Raw genomic sequence first — 25,541 nt, 5'->3', positions numbered from 1 at the left:
CAAAAACCCTTGGATCGAATTATTCTGTAAACTGAAAAATTTAAGGAAAAAATTTTTCTGTATTCATAAGTTCTATATATAACCTTCCTATTGAGATATCCATGGTGATGCCATTACAGCCACCATGACTACTGTCCCAAGGAATTCTAAGAGTTATCATTTCATTTGTATTTACCACATGCCAGAGGTTCTAGATATTTTTAAAAAATGTTTTATTTATTTTTGAGGGGGGGGGGGAGGGAAGGAAGGAGAGAGAAAACACAAGCAGTGGAGGGGCAGAGAGAGAGGGGGACAGAATCTGAAGTAGGCTCCAGGCTCTGAGATGTCAGCACAGAGTCTGTTGTGGGGCTCAAATCCACGAACCATGAGATCATGACCTGAGCTTGAAGTTGGACACTTAACTGACAGAGCCACCCAGGCGCCCCTCTAGATGTGTTTTCTGATTTTTACAACTACACATGGCAGTCATTATCTGTATTTTTTGGGTGAGGAGATCAAGGCTCAAAGAGGCTAGAAAATGTAGTCTCGACGAGACAGCTTGTATTTAGTAGAGCCAAGATCTGAACACTGCATTGGCAGATTCAAAAGTCTATGTTCTTTTCATAGCATGATACTGACTTACTTTATGGTAATGTGGTTTACTCAAGGTGTTTCTGATATTAAATAACTGAAGTAAATTTGAACTAGCTTTAACAAAAACAGGCAATTTGCTTTAAGGACCAGGAGTGTCTTGAGGAATTCAAAGATAGGAATGCCAAGTGGCTTCTGGAAGGAACTGGAACTGAGAAGTGGAAAGCCATCATTCTTTCTCTGACTCTTACGTTACCTCCTCTATTGCATCTCCTTTATTGTGCTTTCTCTGGATTTTTCTGTAGCTCATATAGATGATAGAATATGGCTGTGGCACGGCTTCAACCAAGTGCAGAGATTAGCTGTTCCTAAATCCGAATTCTGAATTCCTGGCAGAGAGAATCTGATTGGCTCTGCTGCAGACAGACGTCTATTCTGGGTCCAGTCAGCTTTAACCAAGGAGGCAGAATTACATCGTCCAGACATGACTGCCATGGGATTTGAAGGCAACATCCTTTACTGGTAGGAATGTTTAACTCTTGTCTTTTCTCACTCATCTGGTTTGACTACAGCCCATTCTGGGTACTCTAATTATTACATGGAGAAGTCTAAGAGTCCCTCTACTCCAGGTTTGACCCAAGGTTATAGCTCTTTGAAGAGAAAAGAAGTCTATGACAGATTTGGCTGATGTGTTGTCATGTCAATTTTTCCCCCTTTTGAAGTACATCACGTCATTATTGTCCCTCCAGTCTTGTTCCTTATACCTTAATTGCCTTTCCACACACACATACACGCGCGTGCGCACACACACACACACACACACACACACACACAAAACTCACTCACACAGGAGTACCATTGCAGTATCTGCTCAGAAGAAATCATCTGCCATCGGAGTTCACCTTTTGCCCTGGGCTACAGTACAGCAAACTGCTGACTTTCTTTGCCAATATAAAATGAATAAAACCCTCTCCCAACCCTATCCCATTATGATAATGTTGAGAGCCCTTTCCCCTATAGTCGCTACCTATCTAGAAATGGGTCCAGTTACTTTCATTAGGCACAGTGGGAAGAAATTCACCTGGGGCTCTTAGGAACAAATGGTCCAGGTCATTTCTCAACTGAAGGAGCTTCTAAGGAGGGAGGTCAAATAGAATCACCCAGTTATAGACACCTATACTTTCTATATTCTTCTGCAGCTGTGAGGAGAAACTCAAGGGGAAAAATTTATTGTTACATTTTCTGGTAAGTGACCCAAACTAATGTTCCAAAAGTTTGTTTGTGGGTCAGTTGTTTAGAACTTAGAACTCATTTTACTATGGAAACGATATTATACTTGGTAGTTTACATTTCTAGCCATACCGTAAATGATCATTTGGTCTACAACATAGCTGAAATGCTAATTATTATCTCATAATTTACTTGCTCTTAAAATTGGGGTCTGGACTCTTTTGTGTCTAAAGCCTTGACTTCATTAGCTTCCCGAATACTAGTTCTCCTGAACTTCTCTAAAATTCGATATTCTCTGGAACCTTCACTTCCTCTCACTCTAAACGAGGTAGAGAGAAACCATGGAGGCATGCAAGTGATGGCTTGAGGGTGGCTCCACGTATTGAAAGATGCAGGGGTACTAGATGTCCCAAAAGGAAGGATAGGAGTAGAGAGTAGAGAGTTTAATGTCCTTAGTGACTCCTGTCAAAAGGATAAGGGAGTCAGGGGAGGAGGACCAGGGAGAGAAGAGTGACTGACTGCCACATCTGATAAATAAGTATTGTTGTGAGTGCCTGTGTGTAAAATATTTATTAACTTTTTCTTTCTTGCATGTACTTCTTTGAGTTTTTATTTTCCCCCTCGAGTAGCCTACAAAAAATTCATGATGAATTCTACAGCATTGCCCATTTGTTTAGCTGAATCCCTGAACTTAACCTCCCTGGAGTGAGGCATCGTGACTGCACGGAAGCCCTGACAGGTCACAGGAAGGCAGGCACCGGCCTCTGGTTGTTGTGTAATCACAATGTGCCTTCATGGGGATCCTGCATAAGTGTTTTTAGTAGATGATTTCATCTCCTTCTCTGACTTGGACCCAGACAACTTTACATTCTCAGCAAACAGATGGACAACAGGGTTGAAATAGGATCTTGTACTGAAATAGTCTTTGAGTCATACACTTTGACTGTTCACTTTTCCAGGAAACCTGCCTCCTCCTTGCAGGAGGCCAATGCTGACAATTAATGTACTCAGAGTTGTTGGACTCTCTTCCCAATGTATGTTTGCTATCTTTCTTCTTGGTTAAGATGGGGCTTCCACTGAGATAGGAATATTGTCTGGTTTGCTCGGGCAAAACACCTGGCCTTTTGCCCTGAGTAGATGTTTAAGAAGTAGAATTAAAATGTTTTATACCAACCTTCTATTTTTGTCTTCCTTACAAAAAAGTTCCTGGTATGAAAAGAAGGGGGGTTGATTTCACCTGTAACTTTATTTGGGGAAGCAGGAGCACTGGCAGAGAGTCACTTGACCGGGTTATTGGGCGCTCGTCCATGTTGGGCCGGTACCTGCCTGTTTGACCCCAGGGAAGTCTGTTCAATTTTCAGTGCTCAATTTCCTCATCTATGAAAGGGGGATGATAAAGCCAACTGAAAGGGTACTGTGAGTATCCCGTGGGATGATGTTTGTGAGAGCGTCCGATGCGGTAACATTGCTGTAGTAGCAGCTTCTGATTTGTTTTCAGGGGTTGGAACTATCCTTCCTCTATACCCAGTTTATAATGGGCATGCAGTAATTTGCTTAAAGACTTGTTTATTCTAAACCTGGAGCATTGTACTCAATGCCTTTCGCTCAGTCCCTGCAGAAAAGGTGTACGTTGTCCACGCCTTTGTCATTTCCGCCTTCATCTGAATTTCTGAACGCAGTGTAGAACCAGGCCCTGTATAAATCAGGCATGGTGTAGATCACAACGTCTGCATCCTGCTCATTTGGATCATTTATTATGTTTTTGGATGCGAGCCCTAAGTTGATGTGACATCAACAGAACATCTTGACCGGTCTGAACTGTTGAACGGAAACAATGAGCATGGAAAGGACAGGCGGCCACTCAAGTTTATCGTGTTCTTTTGAGCTCTGATTTCTGCTTCCCCATCTCCGATTTTAGTAGCCACAGGTAGGTAGCACAACGTCCTGTATGAGGATGCGTAAAAATTAAAGGTTGGAAAGATCGGGAGTGTTTTGTTTGTTTTGTTTTTCAGAATTTATGTAACAACAACATAATATGGGTGACTCTGAAAAGTTTTGTCTTCTGTGGGTCAAAGAGGGTACGATTTGGGATTGGTGATTTTCCACATAACCACCGAGGAGGAGAACTTCAGCCTTTATGTTTGCAGATTAGGTCATAGGAAAGGAAGCCAAATTGACCGGAGGACCCCTGATCCCAGCAGAATGATCTAGGATCCTTGCACCAAAGTTTCTATCATTTGTCTTGATTTGTTCTCTCTCCCCTTTACACGGGGGGGTGAAGGAGTCTTCTTTCCTCGCCCTGTTCCTCGGTCGGCCGCATTACTGTCTCACACAACTGCACTATTTATCTTTATTCATTCCTGCTTCTCAGGGCAGTCATAAAATCACCTTTTTGTCTTTAGAGAAAATCTGAAAGTTTTAACACATTACTAATGAGCCTCATTGTGTTTAAGAAAGCACTGGGTCTGAACAATCAGGAATAAAGCTAGAGGTGACTTTCTCTGATGATTAACTGCTTTTATTATCCCTTGGAAAGTTTATAAATGAGTAGTTTTAAAGTTTTTTTTTTTTTTTAAATGTTTTTAATTTTTAATGGAATGCCTTGGCTGGAGAAATTTTTTCTGCCATCAGCAGAGCTTATCCGCCATCCATCTCTCTCTTTTTGCTCATGCGGTTCCTTTTGCCCAGCCCCCTCTCTGTTGGCTCCCCACACTTCTGCCCAGGCTCTCCGGGTTCTGCAGGGCGGGGTTCACAAAGCCGCCTTCCGGGATCCGGATGGCACAACACCGGGGCACTGCCCTGCCTGGTATATGTGTCTGACTTTTCCTACACTGCATGTTTTGTTTATTTTTGTGTTCCCAGCACCTAATAAAGATCTCCGTAGACAATAGGAGCTAAATAAAAGTTTGCCGGATGAGTTGCTTCATTCAGGGTAAGAGCATTGTGTGTACTAAGGACGGAAAACCAGAGGAGGCCAGCTCTCCTCATGGGGGAGGAGGCAAGTGGGAATGGAGAGGGTGTGTCCCAGAAAAGTTATACCTTGAGTCACATTTTGGGGACGGAGGAGCTGTTCATCAGGTGGGAAGAGGTGGGGGGAAATGGGCACATGGAGAGCCAGAGGAACTAGTGAATGTGAGATTTGGAGCACCTGAAAATAGTTTTGTGTGGCTGGGACACAGATGCAAAGTGAAAGGGTCAGAAGATGAATCTAAAAAGGTAGGCAGGTTATACGTTCCTTTGAATTTTGTGCCCAATAAAAAAAAATCACTTAGGTCATTGGCCAGAATTACTTCTGTGATGCACTGATGGATGGTATAATACCAGCTGGGATTGGATCTCATAAGGATTAGATGAGTTACTACTTAATTTTTGTAACGATGACTTCAAAGTAAATTGGGTGGCTATACTGGTCGCTGTTCGAAATGAAAGTCTGCTGAAATCACAAACAGATCTTAAAAGTTTTAGGGGATTCTACCTGACGAAATATTGGAGTCATAATATAACCCTAAATAGTTTATATCACGAGAAGACTTTGTAGCTGAATCAGTATTTTAACAAGGCTTTTCTGATACATCAGCTACTAATCATTTAAAAATGTGATTAAACAGGGGCGCCTGGTGGCTCAGTCGGTTAAGCATCTGACTCTTGATTTTGGCTCAGGTCATGATCTCATGGTTCATGAGCTTGAGCCCCATGTTGGGCTCCATGCTGCCAGTGCAGAGCCTGCTTAGGATTCTCTCTCTCCACACCTACCCCCCCCACCCCCAATAAATAAATAAACTTAAAAAAGTGTAGGGGCACCTGGGTGGCTCAGTCGGTAGACATCCAAATCTTGGTTTCAGCTCAGGTCACGATCTCACACTTGGTGAGTTCGAGCCCTGCGTTGGGCTCTGCGCTGACAGTGTGGAGCCTGCTTTGGATTCTCTCTTTCTCTGTCTCTCTCTGCCACTCCCCTGCTCGTGCTCTGTCTCTTTCTCTGTCTGTCTCTCAAATAAACTTGAAAAAATGTTTAAAAAATGTGATTATGGCAGTGCAAGCTAGTGTAGCCACTCTGGAAAACAGTATGGAGGTTCCTCAAAAAACTAAAAATAGAACTACCCTACGACCCAGCAATTGCACTACTAGGCATTTATCCAAGGGATACAGGTGTGCTGTTTCGAAGGGACACATGCACCCCCATGTTTAGAGCAGCACTATCAACAACAGCCAAAGTATGCAAAGAGTCCAAATGTCCACTGATGGATGAATGGATAAAGAAGATGTGGTATATATATACAAGGGAGTATTACTTGGCAATCAAAAAGAATGAAATATTGACATTTGCAACTATGTGGATGGAACTGGAGGGTATTATGCTAAGTGAAATTAGTCAGAGAAAGACAAAAATCATATGACTTCACTCATATGAGGACTTTAAGAGACAAGACAGATGAACATAAGGGAAGGGAAACAAAAATAATATAAAAACAGGGAGGGGGACAAAACAGAAGAGACTCTTAAATATGGAGAACAAACTGAGGGTTGCTGGAGGGGTTGTGGGAGGGGGGCTGGGCTAAATGGGTAAGGGGCACTAAGGAATCTATATGCTAATTAATTTGGATGTAAATTAAAAAAAATAAAATTAAAAGCAAAAAAAAAAAAAAGAATATACTACCACCAAAAAAAAAAAATGTGATTAAATTTAGACATTTTTCTATAATGACTACTGTGAAAATACAAAAGATAATAGGGGCACCTGGGTGGCTTAGTCGGTTAAGCGTCCGACTTTGGCTCAGGTCATGATCTCGTGGTTCATGAGTTCAAGCCCCGCACTGGGCTCTGTGCTGACAGCTCAGAGCCTGGATCCTGCTTTGAATTCTGTGTCTCCCTCTCTCTCTACCCCTCCCCCACTCATGCTCATTCTCTGTCTCTCTCTCTCTGTCTCTCTCAAAAGTAAACATTAAAAAAAATTTTAAAAAGATAATATACGCAAAATACTTAGTACAAAGTAGCTTGCCTGGCACACAGTAGGCGCTCAACAGTATAATGTGTTTCTTCCCCCAATGGTGCCAGACCTCAGGAAGCTTCCACTTTATGAACTTTTGGGAGAAACTGTAAAACAAAAAAAAACAAAAACAAAAAAAAACAAACCAACACCCTGTCTCCAAGTGTATATTTGTTGAAATATCCGCTAATTCTTTGGTGAGAGCTTGGAATTTCCTTGGTGATTTTAAACAAGATTTCCTCTATTCTGTGTGCTCATTGTATGGGTCTTAGATCACCAGGGCCGATCTGATGTGAACACAAACATTTCAAAGCCTTGGTGGGACTACCTGTTTTAACAGTTGCTTACATTTAAAAATAGTTCTAGCCCCTTGGCACCTCAGGGTTTCTGTGAATCATGCTGAGCCACTCTTGACAGGTACAAATATGTTTTCCTCCTGGATTTGTAGGCGGGCAGCGGGTTTGTCTGGTGTCTCCCAGTGCCTACTTATGCTGGGGAGGAGTTGAGATCCCAGGTTGGAAAATGAAAACTTGAACTAGATGTTTGCTGGGCACCATCCAGGAGCACTGCATGCCTTTGGTTTGTTTTGATTAAATTCCAAAGTGATACAATCGTCTGGCTGTTAAAGATAACTAATTGCCTTGTTTTCTACTTAGAGGTGTGATGGTTCCAGATTGGCAAGTTAGGATGGTTTTGCAGTGGGACACTGGCACGTGACCATTGTCACTGGGGTTTAGTCTTTAGGTGAGCAGGGCAGGCTACCAGGGCACATCACCAAGACACATATAAGGGAGCATTTCTTTGGAGATGTGCGATTTTCCAAGCTCCAGTTACTAGAGTACTAAGTGTACTAAGTAGTACACTTATTAACCCACTTGGATAAAAACAAAGCAAAAGCATACCAAATACAAAAAGTAGAGATTTTTAAGATCACATTCCCTAATTATAATCCAATTAAATTGGAAATTAATAGGAGCACCTGGGTGACTCAGTCGGTTAAGCGTCCGACTTCGGCTCGGGTCATGATCTCGCGGTTCATGAGTTTGAGCCCTGCATTGGGCTCTGTGCTGAGAGCTCGGATCCTGGGGCCTGCTTCGGATTCTGTGTCTCCCTCTCTCTCTCTGCCCCTCCTTCGCTCATGCTCTGTCTCTCTCAAAAATAAACCTTAAAAAAATTAAATTGGAAATTAATAATAAAGATATGACCCCCCCCCCCAAATGTCATTTGAAACTAAGAAATACTCTCCTAGATAAACCTTTGATCAAAGAGTAAATCAAAGAGAAATTGTACAGGGGTGCCTTGGTGGCTCAGTCAGTTGAGCCTCCAACTTTTGATTTCTGTTCAGGTCATGATCGCATGGTTGTTGGAGAGAACCCTGCATCAGGCTCTATGCTGGGTGTGGAATCTGCTTAAGATTCTCTCTCTCCCTCTTCCTCTGCCCCTCCCTTGCTCATTCTCACTCTCTTTCTCTCTGTCTCTCAAAAATGAAACAAAACTAATAAATGGTGATTCTTTAGAAAGCAATAAAAATTATACTTGTATACTCAATTTTTAAGGCATATTACCCAAAAATTTACTCAAAGGAAAACCTGTAAAACAGTAAATATATATTATTATTCATGAGAAAAAGACTGACAGGGCACCTGGGTGGTTTGGTTGGTTAAGTGACCGACTTGCTTTCAGCTCAGGTCACGATCTCACAGTTCATGAGTTCAAGCCCTGTGTCAGGGTCTGCGCTGATGGAACTGAGCCTGCTTGAAACTCTCTCTCTCCCTCTTTCTCCGCCCCTTCCCTGCTCTCACATGTGCTCTCTCAGTCTCAAATAAACTTAAAAAAAAAACCAACCCTGACAAAACCCCTGCTTCCCTCAAAAAGAAAAAAAAGAGGTACTGATAAAGTTAAAAGTGGCATTAATGGAATAGAAAAAAAGCAGAAAGGCTAAAGAAGACAAAAAATTGGAAAAAGTAAAAATATACAAGATTAGGAACAAGGAAACAGACACAACCACAGTGGCAGGAGAGTTGGAAAGAATTATAAGAAATACACGTGGAAACTGTGCCGAACTCTGTAGAAACAAATTTGAAAATCTAGAAGAAATGGACAATGTTGGAAGCAGAACGTAAGTGACCCAAATTGGATCGTGTAGAAAATTCAACCAGATCACCAGAAGTCTCAGTTTGTGCCTGCTCGGCCTGTCCCACCTGGCATTGGTTCTGGACTTTATTATTTTCACAGTCACTAAAATAAGATGGGGTAGTGGTCCTCGACCTCATGAGAACGGGTTTTCGTATGATCTCTGTAGTGCGTGTGGTGAAGAGTGTTTTTACCTTAACGCATGCTTACGTACACTCCTATGTCCCCCCCCACCCCCACCAAGTTCTCTCCAAATGCAAGTTCACTTACATCTCTCTGTAAAGAGCAGCCTGCAGAGCCCCTGCTAACAAGATGAAACATGCTCCTACATTGGTGGCTAAGGACAACTAACTCATCCCAGTCCTGCTGCTGGCGGGAAAGGTCCTCCAGGCTGCTGGCCCTGCCGGCTATGTGGCCTACTGGTCGGCAGCGCCGTGGCCTCCCCTCCCCTCTGCCCCCGTGGCCTACAAGAGCACGAAGCTGCCAGGTTGGGCCTGGGTGCGGTCAGCGTGAAGTGTGGGAAGTCTGAATGTTCTCCGGGTGGTGATTTCGTCATTTTTGTGTGGTGTAACTCGAAAACTCTCTGTTTTGTTGTTTACTAACTTGGAAATTTGCTTTGGAAGAATCCCCCGTTGCAGAAAATGAGCTAAAGAAGTGCAAAGTTTAAAGAAAAGTTGAGTTTTGGGTTTCTGTTTCTTAAGAAAGGTAAGGATGAATGTGTAATTCACACACCTACTGAAGCAACATCCATGTCTACTTTAAAAATTTGCAGTTGTCATTACTTTTGAAGTTATTTATTTTGAGAGTGAGCAAGTGAGCATGAGCACGGGAGGGACAGAGGGAGAGAGAGAGAGAGAGAGAGAGAGAGAGAGAGAGAGAGAGAGAGAGAGAGAGAGAGAGAGAGAGAGAGAGAGAGAGAGAGAGAGAGAGACACGAAACCCACACCATCAGCATGGAGCCCTACTTGGGGCTCGAACCTACGAGCTGCGAGATCATGACCCGAGCTGAAACTGAGAGCCAGACGCTCAACCAAGTGAGCCACCCAGGTGCCCCAAGTTTGCAATTATTTTAAGAATACTTTGCCCGAAGATCAAGATTTAACACCTGCAGCCTCAGACCGTGTCCTTAAATTTTATTCCATGAAGCATGGCTCTTCTAAATCTATTCCAGTCATTTTCAACTTTGGTTGCTTACACATACATGAAAGGTGAAGTCACTGCTGTTGATCTGTTGGCTCCGACAGCAGAAGAGAATTTAACACACCAACTGTGCCAGTTTCATGTAAATGTTACCACATGCTTCACAAAGAAAATCAGTTAATTTTTTTACCTGAATGGTTTCATTATTTTCATATAATTCAGGAAAGCTTTTAGGAAAATCATTCTATGGAAGTTTACATGTTTAATATTACTGTGAATTCTATTATAAATTTGTTGAAAAAGTTTACCATCAAAAATGAAATTTAGGGGCACCTGGGTAGCTCTGTTGGTTAAGCGTCTGACTCCTGATCTTGGCTCAGGTCAGGATCTCACGGTTTGTGGGATCAAGTCCCACATCAGTCTCCACGCTGCTAACGGAGCCTGCTTGGGATTCTCTCTGTCCCTCTCTCTCTGTCCATCCCCTGCTTGTACTCTCTCTCTCTCTCTCAAAATAAAGAAATAAACCTTAAAAAATGAAATTTATCTTTTTAACAGCTTTACTGAGGTAAAATTTATAACCCAGAAGTTTTACCCATTTTAAGTGCACAGTTGGAAGATTTTCAGTAAATTTGTACAGTTGTGCATCCATCCCTGCCATTCAGTTTTAGAATGCTTCTGTCACTGTCATCCCTGCAAAAGCTCCTTGGTGCCTCTTTGGAGTCAATCCCCATACTCACGTTCAGCCCCCGGAAGTGCCAATAATGATTTATTTTTCAGCAAGAACACAAATAAGCATATTAGTGGGGCACAATGTCAGAGTGTACACAATGGAATTGCTAGAATGAGAAGTCTGAGGGACAGACATTTGCACATATAATTGCACAGAGAAGTCATTATCTCTTTTGAACAAACTGCAAGGGAAATAGAAATAGCCAAGTTTTACAAATATTTTTCTTCATACGCTAAGTTGTTGAACCAGAATATTTTTGTGATGAAGCCGAGTATGGGTTTTCTGTCCTTGCAGCCCAGTATCGATCAGATTTTACAAATAGTTTGCAGAACTACTTTGTAAATCAGCCCTAATTGATTGTATTGACATTTGTTTTTTTGCAGAGGAGTCCTCTAAATTTGGGTTGTATTTTGTTTGAAATCGTTTGGGTTGTGTTTTGTTTGAAACCAGTTAGAATTTTTTTTTTTTAAGTTTACTCATTTATTTTTGTGAGAGAGAGAGAGAGTGAATGAGAACAGGAGAGGGGCAGAGAAAGAGGGACATAGAGAATTCCAAGCAGGCTCCATGCTGTTAGCTCAGAGCTCCGTGTGGGTCTTGAACTCAGGAACCGTGAGATCATGACCTGAGCCAAAACCAAGAGCTGGACACTTAACTGGCTGAGCCACTCAGGTGCTCCTAGAGATTTTTAATCAAAGTACTAGTTAATGAAACAAGCAAAATAAATATTCAGGTTTTGAAGTTTTGCAAATTGCAATTATGGGAAAAAAGGTCACAAACAGGAAGGTACTAGAATCTATCCTTACAAGGTAGGAACTGAGCCAAGTCAATGATAAGAAGTCAAACACAGTATGCAGGATTTAATTTTGAAATTTTGTAGTGGCACTTGGGATATCTAGAATTGTGGATGGAAAGATCCTTTTGATGCAAATACTATTCTTATAGGATACACTTGTGTTGTCCTCAAGAACTCAAAATAGATTGAATTTTAGAAAGTTTGTGTTTTCTTTTTTTTTTTTTATAAATTTTTTTTTTTCAACGTTTATTTATTTTTGGGACAGGGAGAGACAGAGCATGAACGGGGGAGGGGCAGAGAGAGAGGGAGACACAGAATCGGAAACAGGCTCCAGGCTCTGAGCCATCAGCCCAGAGCCTGACGCGGGGCTCGAACTCACGGACCGCGAGATCGTGACCTGGCTGAAGTCGGACGCTTACCCGACTGCGCCACCCAGGCGCCCCGAAAGTTTGTGTTTTCAAGGTATCTAACTTTGATGGAACAGTAAAAAGAATCGTAAGTAGATACAATTCATTCTGATGAATTTTTTTTTGTATTTCTCAAAGAAAGGTATGACAAACAAAAAATACAGTGTCTTTTAAAACACCGTGGCTTAAATATTTGTATGTCTCAATATAAAAATAAAAATTAAGAATATACTTCATGTAGTAGAGTTTTCTCTGAGCTTACCAGGTATTTGAGCACTGAAGATGAGTTATCTTCTCGATTAAAAATATTATGGTCTACAGAGAGGAATCAGTTGAAGGGGTCAATAATTTCAAATATATTAACTATGAAATGTACCTTTAAAGAAGATTGTAGTAATTTTTTAAAAAATAAATGTTTATTCATTACTGAGAGAGTGTGACTAGGGGAGGAGCAGAGACAGAGGAAGACAGAGAATCCTAAGCAGGCTTTGCACTGACAGGAGTGAGTCCGATGCAGGGCTTGAACTCATGAACCGTGAGGTCATGACCTGAGCTGAAGTCACTCAGCTGGCTGAGCCACCCAGGTGCTACAAGATTGCAGGAATTTTTATTAAGAAAATAAAAAAAAGATTGTATATGAAAATATAACATCTTTCATAAAAATAGCAATGATGCAGTGTTACTAACAAGCTGATTAAAGAACTTGAATATGCACCAAGACTAATTTTCTTTGCCGTATTTTAAAAATTAAGATAAATTAATATAAAGAAGTTTAAAAATTGTTTTAAATGCTTGTATTCATAAGCATGCTGTTTTATTTGTTTAAGGTTTTATTTCTGAAAACAGTTTTTTGAATGGAACCGTGCTGTCAGCCCACCGATATAATGAAACCAACTGTTTTGTCCATCACTATATATTTTAAAAGTTATATGATGTCAACTAGTTATAGCATCTTCTTTCATTCTTACAGTGTCCTGGCTTGAATGAGAAATTCTGTCTTTAAGAGTCAGGTAAATGCACTGTTAACTTAAACTTTTCCAGATCATAGAAAAAGATGTTATCTCCCCCAACTCACTTTGTGAAGCCAGCATACCTGTGATATCAGTATAAGACAATACAGTGTGATTAAGAAGGTGTTATTCCAGGTTACAAATTTGGTTCTATTTAAGAAAATCCAGCAGCACTGAACCCACTGTAGCAAAAATCTAAAAGACAAGTAATACGAGCATATTAGCTGTTGATGAGAAATCTGCTAAGTAGAATCCAGTATATTCCTAATGTAACTCTTAAGGAGGTATAGAAGGGAACTATTAGACATAATAAAGATTATTTGTGTAAAACCAACAACGAACTTTATATTGTGAGATGCTAAAACCAATTCAATTGAAGGCCTATGACCAGCATTTTTATTTACATCATCTTTAATGTTGTAGGAAATGTGACAAGACAACAAATTACATTGCTGACTTATGTACTGGAATGGAAGAGAGAAAAAAAACACATATTCTTGTTGCTGAGATGACTGTGTCTACACCCCCAAAAGTGAGACCAAATCAGAAACAGAACAGCCACTCTAGTAGGATTAATACGCTACTCAGAGAGATGGCTGGATGAGAGATAAATGTAGAAATTGAAAGCTTTTTTCTAAGTAATGAGTTACACGAAATGGAAAAATCATTCCCTTAAATAATAAAAACATAAAAATATACATAATATATAAATTTCCCACAGTTCAAAAATAGAATAGCTACAGGGGTCTTTTAAAAATTGCATAAAATGATCAAAAAGTTTTATATTGATTATACCCTGTTGAAAACTAGGAAGAGTATGAAATATAAGAATATTATTAAGTCATGTGGTGCCTGGGTGGCTCAGTCGGTTCGTTAAGCATCTGACTTCGGCTCAGGCCATGATCTTGTGATCCGTGAGTTTGAGCCCTACATCGAGCTCTGTGCTGACAGCTCAGAGCCTGGAGCCTGCTTCGGATTCTGTGTCTTCCTGTCTCTCTGCCCCTCCCCTGCTCGTGCCATCTCTCTCTCTCAAAAATAAATAAACATTTAAAAAAAAGGATATAAAGTCACTATAATTAAGACAATATTGGCCTAGCAAATGACAAATAGACCACTGGAACAGAATAGATTCAGAGATAGATCATTCAGAATAGATAATGCAAAATACAGAAAACATTATACTTAATATCTGATGCATGTTGTCGTCCAATTCCTTGGAGAAATACTGGATTACTTAATATGTTGTTCTGGTATAGGTAGTTCTCTATCTGGTTAAAGCATAACAGAACTGATACCATTTAAAGATAATTCCTTAATGGATTAAAGACAGATCTAAAAAATGAATCCATAAACATCTCACAGGGATATCTAGGAAAGCACACATGTGTAACCTAAAGCGTGGGAAACCTTAATTTATTACATTATACATTAATGTGTTTAATTTATTAATACATTAATTTAATTAACTAATATTAGGTATAATATATAAAGAATTCTTCAACTCAGCACCAAAAAAACGGGCAGAGGACCTGAGTAGACATTTTTCCAAAGAAGACATCCAGATTCTCAACATCACTCATCAGGGAAATGCATGGAAAGATTCTCAACATCACTCATCAGGGAAATGCAAATCAAAACCACGACAAGGTCATGAGATCTCAGATTCATCACACCAGTCAGAATGGCTGGTATCGAAAAGACAAGAAGTAACAAGCGTTGTCGAGGATGTCGTGAAAAGGGAACCCTTGTGCCCTGTTGATGGGAATGTAAATTGGTGCAGCCACTGTGGAAAATAGTATTGAGGTTCCTCAAAAAATTAAAAAGAGAAATATCATGCAACCCAGTAATCCCACTTCTGGATGTTCACCTGAAGAAAATAAAAACATTAATTTGAAAAGATATGCACCCCTATGTTTACTGCACCATTGTTTATAATAGCCAATATATAGAAGCAACCTAAGTGTCCATTGATAGATGAATGGATACAGCAGATGTGGTGTATATACACAATGGAATATCACTCAGCCACAAAAAAGAACAGAATCTTGCCATCTGCAATTACATGGATAGATCTAGAGAGCACAATGCTAAGTAACATGAGTCAGACAGAGAAAGACAAATACCATATGATTTCGCTTAGGTGTGAAATCTAAAAAACAAAACAAATGAACAGATGAAAAACTCAGACTCTTAAATACAGAGAACAACCGGGTGGTTGCCAGAGGGGAGGGCGGTAGGTGAGGATGGGCAAAGTAGGCGAAGGGGATTAAGAGCTACAAACTCCCAGTTGCAAAGTAAAGAAGTCACAGGGATGAACGTAGTCAGTTATACTGTAATAACATTATACTGTAATATGGTAACTGAGGGTAACTGCACTTACTGTGGTGAGCGTTTTGTAGTGCATATACTTGTCAGATCGCTGTGCTGTGCACCTGAAACTAATATGTGTCAACCGTACTTCAATTAATTAAAAAAAACCCTGAGAACCCCAGAAGCTATTTAAGAAGAAAGAGGTGCATATCCGAATATGTACAATCAAAAAGCATTTGTTTTCAATATATGAAGTTTATTGTCAAATTGGTTTCCATACAACACCCAGTGCTCATGCCAACAGGTGCCTCCTCAATACCCATCACCCACCCTCCCCTCCCTCCCACCCCCCATCAACCCTCAGTTTGTTCTCAGTTTTTAAGAGTCTCTGATGCTTTGGCTCTCTTCAAAAAGCATTTTTACAGAAGTAGCAACATAAAATAAGTCAACACATCAGCTTTGTTTTTGGAAAAAGTGTTTGTAAAATATATTTCAGGCAAAATCTATAATTTACAAAGAGCTCCTACAAACAGGAAAAATATTAACTATTCTAAAGGAAAATGGACAAAGAATATGAATAGACATTTCACAGAACTGAGATAAATGGTGTGTGTGTGTAAGAGAGAGAGAGAGAGAGGGAGGGAGAGAGCGCATACACAGTGTGATTAAATGAGCACCGAGAAAAATACTTATAAGGCACCATAGTCTGTTAGCTTTAGTACATGGTGAGTGAGGGGCTGATGTGAGTGGAAAGTGAAAGAAAAGATGCTATGGCACACTTCTGACAGACTACTGAGGAAGACAGGCAAAGAAATCATTGAGTGCTCCCTAGGTGCCCTAGAGAAATAAAGAGAAATAAAGAGAAAATGTATATGTATCTGAACAGAGAGGACTCTGGGCAGTAAATTATTTTCTTCACTGCTGGCCTTACAAGATCGTTAATTACTTGTAACTAGTAATTCCATGAGATCAGTATAGTTACGTACGTCAGGCATCACATGAGTCTAAAAATTATTGAGAGGCCCTTGGTAAGAAGCATTTTGCAAAGACCTGCCACATGACCGTGATGATTGCTTATTTAAACTGATCTTCGTGTATTTCATCATCAATGATGCCACTGCAGAGTCCAAGGGGAATGGGAAGGATCCACTTAAGGAACGTGGGTTTGTAAGAAGGATCTCTCAGATTCCATTCTGTTCACCATGCAAACATTGTTGCACAGAGTCTATGGTTTTTGCTACAATTGTTAGTACCTAGCAGAGTCCTTGAGACGCTCCTTCTGCTCCTCCCGCTCCTCCTGAGGATGGTACTGTGGCCTGGGCTCTGGGAAGTTATACCCCCTGAAGATATGCTGAGAAAGATCCGGAGAACTTCAGGTGTAAGGTGGTAGATGTGGAAAGGAAATAGGCTTCCCAAGTGTAGGGGATGTTTTTCTCTTGCAGGATACAGAATAGGAGCCCTCCGCCTCAAGGTACCCACATGTCCCAATCCAGCATTCATCTAGCCATGACTTCTACAACCTTAATTTTGGTTTCTTTGATCTACTGCAGATGATAGTATGTGTTAGTTCAACCTGGCTTCTGGTTCCACTGGAGACTTTATGATTCAACATTTTGTCGGAAGAGGAAAGGGGGCAATGAACTAGTACAGTGGCTGGGATGATGACTTATGGGAACTTTGCTTGGAATTTTTTTTTCATTGACCAATATGTAGGAATTTGAAAGAGATGTTAGTATCAGAAGGATTAATGCAATCTTTGCAAATATGAGGATCCTCAAGGCTATTTCGTCAGACTTTCTAGTGGAGAATCTTTTTTTTTTTTAAGTTTATTTATTTATTTTGAGAAAGAGAGAGAGAGAATACCAAACACGCTCTGTGCTGTCAGCATGGAGCCCAATGTGGAGCTTGATCCCAGGAACTGTGAGATATGACCTGAGCTGAAATCAAGAGTCAGACGCTTAACTGACTGAGCCACCCAGGCGCCCGTCTAGTGCAGAATCTTAAGTCAGGGCTAATGCAGTAATTATTTCTGCAGTTAGGTGATGAACAAGAGGGCTGAATTCCATTTTCTCATTGGCCCATAACCCCAGCTTGCTAGTGGTTGTTGTAGGTGGGATGTTAAGAGTCTTGAACGACTGAATCCTTTGGAGTCTTGCTGTCTGGGTGAGCTCTCCCATCTCGAGTCATGATGGGTTCTTGCGTGGCATAATGGCAATGGGATTGAGATTATTCTGGTCAGATTTTTCTTGTTGGGGCTCAGCTGCTTTTGACCTGCTGTGTGAGATGTTGAGATGCTCTTGTATGGATGAAGTAGAACCAAATGACATGTCTTTAGCTTTTTGAAAACTTCTGTTATTAAGTCTGAGGCAATTGGACATCATCCTGGGCGTATCTCTGGAATAGTCTCTATCATATTGTTTTGTAGTGTTCTTAAGTCTTATTTTGTATTGTGTCTCACTCTTAGTTCTGTGCTCAATACTTTCAGTAAATGTTGATTGAATGTATAAATGAGCACCATTAGATGCGCCAGAAAAATGCAAATAAAATTATAGCTGTTCGGAAAGGAGAAATGGCCAAATTGTCAGCAGCAGGACACCATGACCTTTGCCTTAAATGTTTTCCTGTGGACAGAATTGCACTTTATTGCAGAAGCTGGTTTCTCAATACTTGTGTTCTTTCATCTGACTTTTTGAAACAGAACAAATCTTTTCCTTTAATTTAGGTTTTAACACAGGATGTAATTAAGGTGTCACATCTAAGGTATGTGTTACTAATTTACCTACTAAGGTGTATCAGAAGAGTAATTTCAGCTGCATAAGTGAATCTTGATTTTTTTTAATTAAAAAAAATTTTTTTTAATGTTTATTTATTTTTGAGACAGAGAGAGACAGAGCATGAACAGGGGAGGGTCAGAGAGAGAGGGAGACACACAGAATCTGAAGCAGGCTCCAGGCTCTGAGCGGTCAGCACAGAGCCCGACGCGGGGCTCGAACCCACGGACTGTGAGATCATGACCTGAGCGAAGTCGGACGCTTAACCGACTGAGCCACCCAGGCACCCCGATTTTTTTTTAATTTTTAAATGTTTATTTATATTTGAGAGAGAAAGAGAGAGACAGAGCATGAGCAGGGGAGGGGCAGAGAGAGAGAGAGAGACAGAGACAGAATATGAAGCAGGGTCTAGGCTCTGAGCTGTCAGCACAGAGCCCGACGTGGGGCTCGAACTCACCAACTGAGAGATCATGACCTGAGCCGAAGTCTGACGCTCAACCGACTGAGCCACCCAGGCACCCCGATTTTTCTTTATATTAATTAAAGAAATTTTTGAAAAGAAATTCCATTTGATTCTCTTCTTATGTAGGACCTCAGTGCATTTTATAATATATAATATATATCTATTATATACTACATATAGTATGGTATATATTATTATGTAGCATCTTACATGTACGTGTTGAGAAAGCTAGTCATTCTATTTCTACATATATTTTTGGCCTCATATGTAGGGAGAATATGCTTTGAATTTATTTTGGTTTTGCTTTTATATGACTTCAGGTATATGACAAGCTAATAGATTCCTGTCACAGTTTGGATTACTTATGGTTAATGTGAACATTTTGTTTGCTTTTTCTTTTATGGAGGTATGTAATTCAGACTAGGAAATGATTCTCTATTATGAATATCAACAGGACTGCTGTCTCATGTGGACAGGTTGTAATATCGTGTCATTACTGATCAGAAAAAAATATTTTTATAGATCGTAGTGGCTGGGTTTTACTTCTCAAATGTGATATTTATTTTTGTGGTCTAAAAGAAGTAGTTCCTTCTCACCCTTATTTGAGGGCTCTTTTTTTTTTTTTACCTACCCTTTAAATCCTGGTGTTCCTTTGGGTTCTCTTCTGATCCCTTTCTTTTTGCTTCCCATTTTCCTTCCTTAGATGAATAACATTGACCGAGCTCTTATTATGTATCAGGACAGGGCCATGCTGTACAGCTGAACAGGTTGTGTACTGCACAATTCCAGGAGGTGACATTCACTGCCCCCAAGACTTGGGTGGTGTCAGCAGGCATTGTGCTAGCTACTTTACAAACCCCTCGTTTACCCCCATAACAACCTAGGAGATGAATATCATCATTCCTCTTTTATAGATGAGAGAGAAAACTGAGTTTGGGGTATGTTAAAACTTGTTTAAGGTTACCCAGTAATGAGTGGGCAATGGAGTTTGGATGGGTCCAAAGCCTTTGCGTCCCCACAGCATGCTACCTTTTGTGGGTGATCTCAGCTCTTGGTGAGCTGATCCATACCACCACCTAAATGATGATAATTCCAGATCTCTCTGTTGATGGCCTATGAGACAAGTCTTCCAGCATGTACCAGAGGCCCCTCGGATTCTGAATGATTCAGTGCATCATCATTTTCCACATAACTGCTTCTCCTCCATTCCTACTCTCAGTTGGTGGCACTCGTAACCTGGGCTCCTCTCCCCCCCTCACCCCCATATCCAATCAGGCCCCATCACTTCTCTTTCCCAAATCCCTCTCTGTTCGTCCCCTTCCTTTCTGTGCCAGTTGTTACTATGTGGGTTCAGGCCATCATTCTTACATTCTGACTGCATCTGCTCTGACTTATGACAAGCACCACCTAGCTCCTTGCCCTGTCTGTTGCCTCTGGCTCATTCCTCTCTCTCCACCTTCCCCACTTGGCTGCTTGAAGACACAGCTTTGAGTCCCTTTCTCAGGGAAGCCTTTCTTGATTGTTTTCACCAACCCTTTCCTTTAGCTGAATTGCCCTTCTCTGTGCTCCCACAGAGCATCATTTTATCATTTCACTCATCATGGTACCCTGATCATTGCTTTTCTTGTCTGACTCCTCCCCTGGACTAAGAGCTCTTTGAGGACAGGAACCGATTTGCCTTTGTCTTTCTAGCATCTAGCAGCTTGTCTGGCAGGAGATCAAGAAATGCTGGAGAGAATCAATGAATGCACACTATAGACGAATTAGGCAGATCTGAAAGAGTTTTGATTAGTATAGCTTTGTAATGTTGCTTGAAATCAGGAACCGTGATGCCTCCAGCTTTGTTCTTTTTTTTTTTTTTTCAAATTTGCTCAACTGATTTAAAAAAAATTTTTTTTAATGTTTACTCATTTCTGAGAGAGAGAGAGAGAGAGAGAGAGAGAGAGAGCGCACAAGCAGGGAAGGAACAGAGACAGAGAGACGGACACATAGAATCCCAAGCAGGCCCAACACGGGGCTCAAACTCACAAACCATGAGATCGTGACCTGAGCTGAAGTCAGAAGCTTTAACTGACCCACCTGGGGCGCCCCCAGCTTTGTTCTGTCTTAAGACTGCTTTGGGGGTCTTTTGTGGTTCCACGCAAATTTAAGGATTGTAGGTTCTGTTTCTATGAAAATTGCCATCAGAAGTTTGATAGGATTGCACTGAATCTGTAGATTGCTTTGGATAGGATGCACATTCTAACAATATTTATTCTTCCAGTCCGTGAGCACAGAACATCTTTCCAGTCTTTGTGCTTTTAGTTTCTTTCGTCCATCTCTAACAGTTTCCGCATACAGGGCTTTCGCCTCCTTGCTTACATTTATTCCTAGGTATGTTATTCTAGATCTGAAAAAGTTGTTCACATAATACTGTAGTGTTCTACATGTTGACTTGGATTAAAATTTTAACGTGATTTTTGTAAACCTGCATGGTGAAAATAATCGATGCAGATGTTATTTAACTATGCATTTTTTCCCCTTTCTTCTTGCCGTTTGGCACAACAGGCAGCATGATTATCGCTTAACGTATGTTTTCATGGCAGCAGTCTCTTGCCTTATCCAGTTGACAAAAGATTCTAACTTAACTGCATGATAATTTAAAACGTGGATTCTGTGTTGAACTTTGGTTTAAGGCGTCAAAGTTTTGTATGGACACCAATGAATAAACTAACCTCTCAGAAGGAGGTTTGTTTCTCTTCCCCGACTCCAGTCCATCAGCAGTGGTCACTCCTCTAAGGAAACGGCTGGAGGTTGGTTATCTTAGAACCTGAGCTACTCTGCTAAATCTGCTAGACCACATGGGGTGGTTATTCACAGGCACCTTTTTCACCTAACAGGGATTCAGGTCTCATTCCAGCTCTGCCCGTATCTGGTTCTAGCCAACCACTTAAATCTCCCTGGACATCGGGTTCCTTGCCTTGAAAATTAGGCATTTGGATGAAAGTAGCCAGAACAACTTTTCAATCTCAAACGTTCCCTGATTCTATTACTCTGGGTCCCTCCTCACTTTGTGTTCTCTTACTGTCTTATTTCCCTTGCCTGCCTTCCCTTCTTCCCCTACTGAGGGACTGGTCCAGGCCTGTCCTGCCATCACGCACCCAGATAGCTGTGTTCTTCAACACTTGGATTCGACCTGGAGGTTTTCTTGAACACAGAGGGCTGAGAAGCAGTGTACTTGTGTTGGCTGGCCCGGAGCTCACTGCCACTACTTTGTTGGCACGCTCAGATCCCTTCCACAAAGGGCGTGTGGGTCCCTTCCTTTTAGGAAGCACATTCCTGACGGCCTTTGTAAAAGCACAGTGAACTTGAGTCTCGAGTACAGAAAGATTCCTGAATCAGAGCAGCGACATTTCTAAATTGCAGCCGTTCGACAGATTTGGGACTATGATTGTGACCTGGGCTGGGGGTGGGAGTGGGGGGGCGGCCTGGTTGGCAGGGACTGAACAGATAGATCATCATGTTTTCCACATCACACACAGTAAGCGTCCAAGGTTTGGCAGTGAGGAAGGCACACCGTAGCATACCCTACGGTTTCTGGATATTTGTGTCACCTTTTCTTTAGCGTCATACAACCTGTTAGGTTACAATGGGCTCCCACATAATTTTTCCGTAAAGCACTTCAAGCAAAATTATAGTCATCAAGGCGTGCCTCTAATTTTAGGAGGTAAACGAAGCCTGTGCTGATTCGATTTGCCTGCGTTCTGACTTCCTCACCAGCCCCCAAAGGCCAGAATCAGGTACAAGGTGTTTTTTGAGAAGACGCGCGCGGGGAAGCGTGTCTATACAAAACCGTTTTCTGGGAAGGCAGGTCGGGGGTTCCCGGCAGCAGAAGAAGGCGAGTTAAAGAGCCGGGATCGGGAGGGAGGGCGAAGGTGTCCCGGCAGGACAGGCGCAGAGAAGCAACAAGCTTGGGAGGCCAAGAGGGGACATGCCCCGGTCTGGGCAGGATGAAGGACGCGGAGGGCTGCAGCCACACTCCCTGCCCCGGATTTCGGCGGCAGCCGCCCCAGAAGGGCGAGCGGCAGAGGTCCCGGGGCGGCGGAGCGAGCGCAGGAGGGGCCGGCGGTGGGGGGTGGGGGGCGGCGCGCTGGGGGCCGGGCCCGCACTGGGTTAAAAGAGCATCACCTGCAGCTCCAGGCCGACCCAGATGGGAAGTAGGAAGTGCCGCGCTTGAGCTTCCTGTATAAATACACGCGCGGCTCCCGGCGCCGCCGCTGGTGAGCTGCGCTCCACGCTCCGCGGGGTCCGGGGCGTCGCGGCCGCTCGCCGGGGGGCGGGGGGGGGCAGCGGGCGCCTGTCGGACCTCCTCCCCGCCTCCCCCCTCCCGCCCGCGGCTGCACCCCCTCCACCCCCCGCCCCGGTCCCGCTGCCGTCCCGCGGGGTGCAGAGCTGGGGCCGCGGAGCCCGGAGGACCGCGGAGGGAATGAGCCGGCTCCGCCTCCCCGGGGCGCGCGGGCCAGGCTGCTGAGAAGCCCCGGCGGCGCCCGGAGGAACCGAGCCCTCCCGCCAGGTAGGTGTCGCCGAGCGCTTGAGCCGCCGCGGGCGGGCGGGCGGGGACGGAGAGACCCGGACTCCATGGTCCGTAGCTTTCTTTTCTGCCTCCTCTGCTTAACAGCGCACAGAGTGGGATTCCTTCCGAACGCCTGAGACACCTGTTAACTTTGAAAAATAGACGCCCCTGGAAAAGGTAGAAGAGAAACCAGTGTCGTTTCCAGTAACACGGCCTCTGCGAAATGTACCGATTGGCAAATGCAAGATTAGGTCAGACCTCCCCGGTGTCTTTCTTAAGGGGAGACCAGAAGTTGGCATCATCTCAGATGTTGACCTTCCGTTGTTTGGAAACGCACACAGCACGGTGTTGACACGCGTAGATGGGAATGAGATGGGATCTTGGCCATACGTTATAGCGATTATTTTGTCAGGCAGTTGCTGATAAGACAGAGGGACACTCGGATCCTGTATCGCCGTTCCCAAGTGTTGGGTTAAAATGAAAGGGATTCCTGTTTCAGCAGAGAAAAGGGATCTTGAGCTTTCTCCTCTCGGGGCACCTTTTGCTTTCCTTGTGACTTTGGGGGATCCTGCTGTGAGTCTACTCCTGATGCATGCACGTCTTACATTCAGATTTCTCAGAAATGCATTTCCCTGTCTGGGAAAACGTCCTCTGTCTTCATGCTCTCACTACCGTGGGTCACTTTCTTATTTCTTTTCTGCTGCAGGTATCTGATTAGAGGTTAGCTGGGAGTCCCCATAGGACTATCAGTGTTCTAAGGTGGCATTTCTGGATGTTTGTTTGAAGTCTGCAAGGTCTGAATTAAAGAACAATGTATCTCACATTTATGAAACAGCAGATGGGGCGGGAGGGGGGGGGGTCTAGGCCCAGAAGCAAAATAAATGGACTTGGAGATGACTCAGTTTTTAGGGTGTGGGTAAGAGGAAAAAGGAACCCAGCCAGCCTTCACAGAGTTGCTGGCTAATTAAAGTATCTGGCTGCTGCAGTGTGCACTGAGATGAGCCTCCGGGTCCCTGGTCCCTTTCAGATCTCACTACTCTGTTGGTCCCTCCATCTGCTGACCCTGTCCCCTCTTCCCAACCCTAGTCCTTTTCCTAAGTAGCAGCCCCGTAACTATTTCTGAAATGGTCTTGGGGAGGGGGAGGGGGCAAGAAAGATAGATGTAGCAGAACCATGGGCCCCATTGGGATCATTGTATTAAACCCAAGGCCACGTTTTCACAGCCCTCCTGTTTTACCCTTGCACACCTGTGACTGGTCTTTTTTTTCCCTTGTGGTGGGCACACACTTGGAGAAATAGGAAAGAGAAAAACCCTTCTGTTTCTAAAGTAGCCTCTGATGAATTGAAACTGTCGTGATGAGTAAACAAATACAAGGTACACATGTATATAGAGAATGTAAGTGTAAAACAGATGTCAAGTCGCGGAATCGGGCTGCTTGAACTTTTTATTTAAAACAAACAGGAGAAAACATAACCCCCCAAGCCCCCAAACCAATCACCCTAGATAACTTGCTCCTACACTACTGTGCTGGAAGTGAGGTGTGAGTGTGGTCAAGCACTGTCCATTTACCCAGAGTTTTACAAATATTTATAGTCGGTCTGTGCCAAATATCTTTGCACTGAGCCCCACAGAACATTCTCAGCATTCAAAAGCTCCATTCTCATGAATGGCTTTAGTTCATTGGCAATTTAAAGGCATCCAGGCTTTCAAAGTAGGTCAGTTTAAGACACGTCTTTTTTTTTTTTTTAATAATTAGTTTTTGGGTCTCCCAGATTGTGAACCAGGTTTTCTGAGCCAAACTTGACAGCAGAGAGAAAAATTATCCTTTATCTAGAAAGAAAGAGGAAAAAAAGCTTGTTTTATCTATATCATAAGACCACTTAGCTTCCTGAAAACTACCTTTCTCTTCAAGAAGATGAGTACTTTTAATCTGAGAAGGTAAATTTAAATTTTCGATTTTGAGAAGCAGGTTTAATGTGTTAAGTATTTAGGAGCATTTATAAGGACCTCAGAATCATTGCTCCGTGGTGTTTCTGCTAATTCTGGCTTCTGTGTTTCCCGTGGCCTTGACTTATGACATTACTTTCTTGTTCAGTGAGGTTCTTCGTGTTTGAAATCACCAGTTTGAGGTAGAGGTCAGGAATCATGCTGAACCCAGATGTTGGTGAAGGAACAAAGTCCAGACAGTTTTGGGACTAAACCTACTTTGTGCAACTGATTATTTTGGATATGGGAAAGGAGCCAAAATGCCACACAAATACTCCTTTCCACTTTGAGCTTTGGGGAGTAGGCATCTGCAGTCATTAGTCCTGAGTGCTGGGACTATTTTCCAGGGATGCCTGCTTTAATTTCTGGAAGCTTCTATTCAGTCATGTTGTTTTACCCGAGTATGTTAGATGTTTGTTATCTTGACTTTTTTTTTTTTTTTTTTGGTAATGTTTCCCGTAT

At 42.4% G+C, this 25,541-nt stretch overlaps 1 protein-coding gene across 2 annotated transcripts in view; it reads left to right on the top strand.

Moving 5' to 3' along the window:
- The first annotated feature begins 1,008 nt into the window (after positions 1-1,008).
- The window catches only part of RNF144B (ring finger protein 144B), a 103,152-nt gene continuing 78,619 nt past the window's right edge, over positions 1,009-25,541 (top strand). The window contains exon 1 of one of the 2 annotated variants that reach the window (XM_047859060.1): positions 1,009-1,092. The gene's annotated coding sequence lies outside the window, so the exon portion shown is untranslated. Of the gene's footprint in view, positions 1,093-22,746; positions 23,093-25,541 lie in introns of those variants that run through there. The other variant, XM_047859059.1, reaches the window with a different exon arrangement.

The sequence above is a fragment of the Prionailurus viverrinus genome, chromosome B2 (assembly GCF_022837055.1).
Source record: "Prionailurus viverrinus isolate Anna chromosome B2, UM_Priviv_1.0, whole genome shotgun sequence".
Lineage (NCBI taxonomy): Eukaryota > Metazoa > Chordata > Mammalia > Carnivora > Felidae > Prionailurus > Prionailurus viverrinus.
Note: the sequence above shows the minus strand (reverse complement) of the source record. Positions and strands in the feature narration are given on the sequence as shown.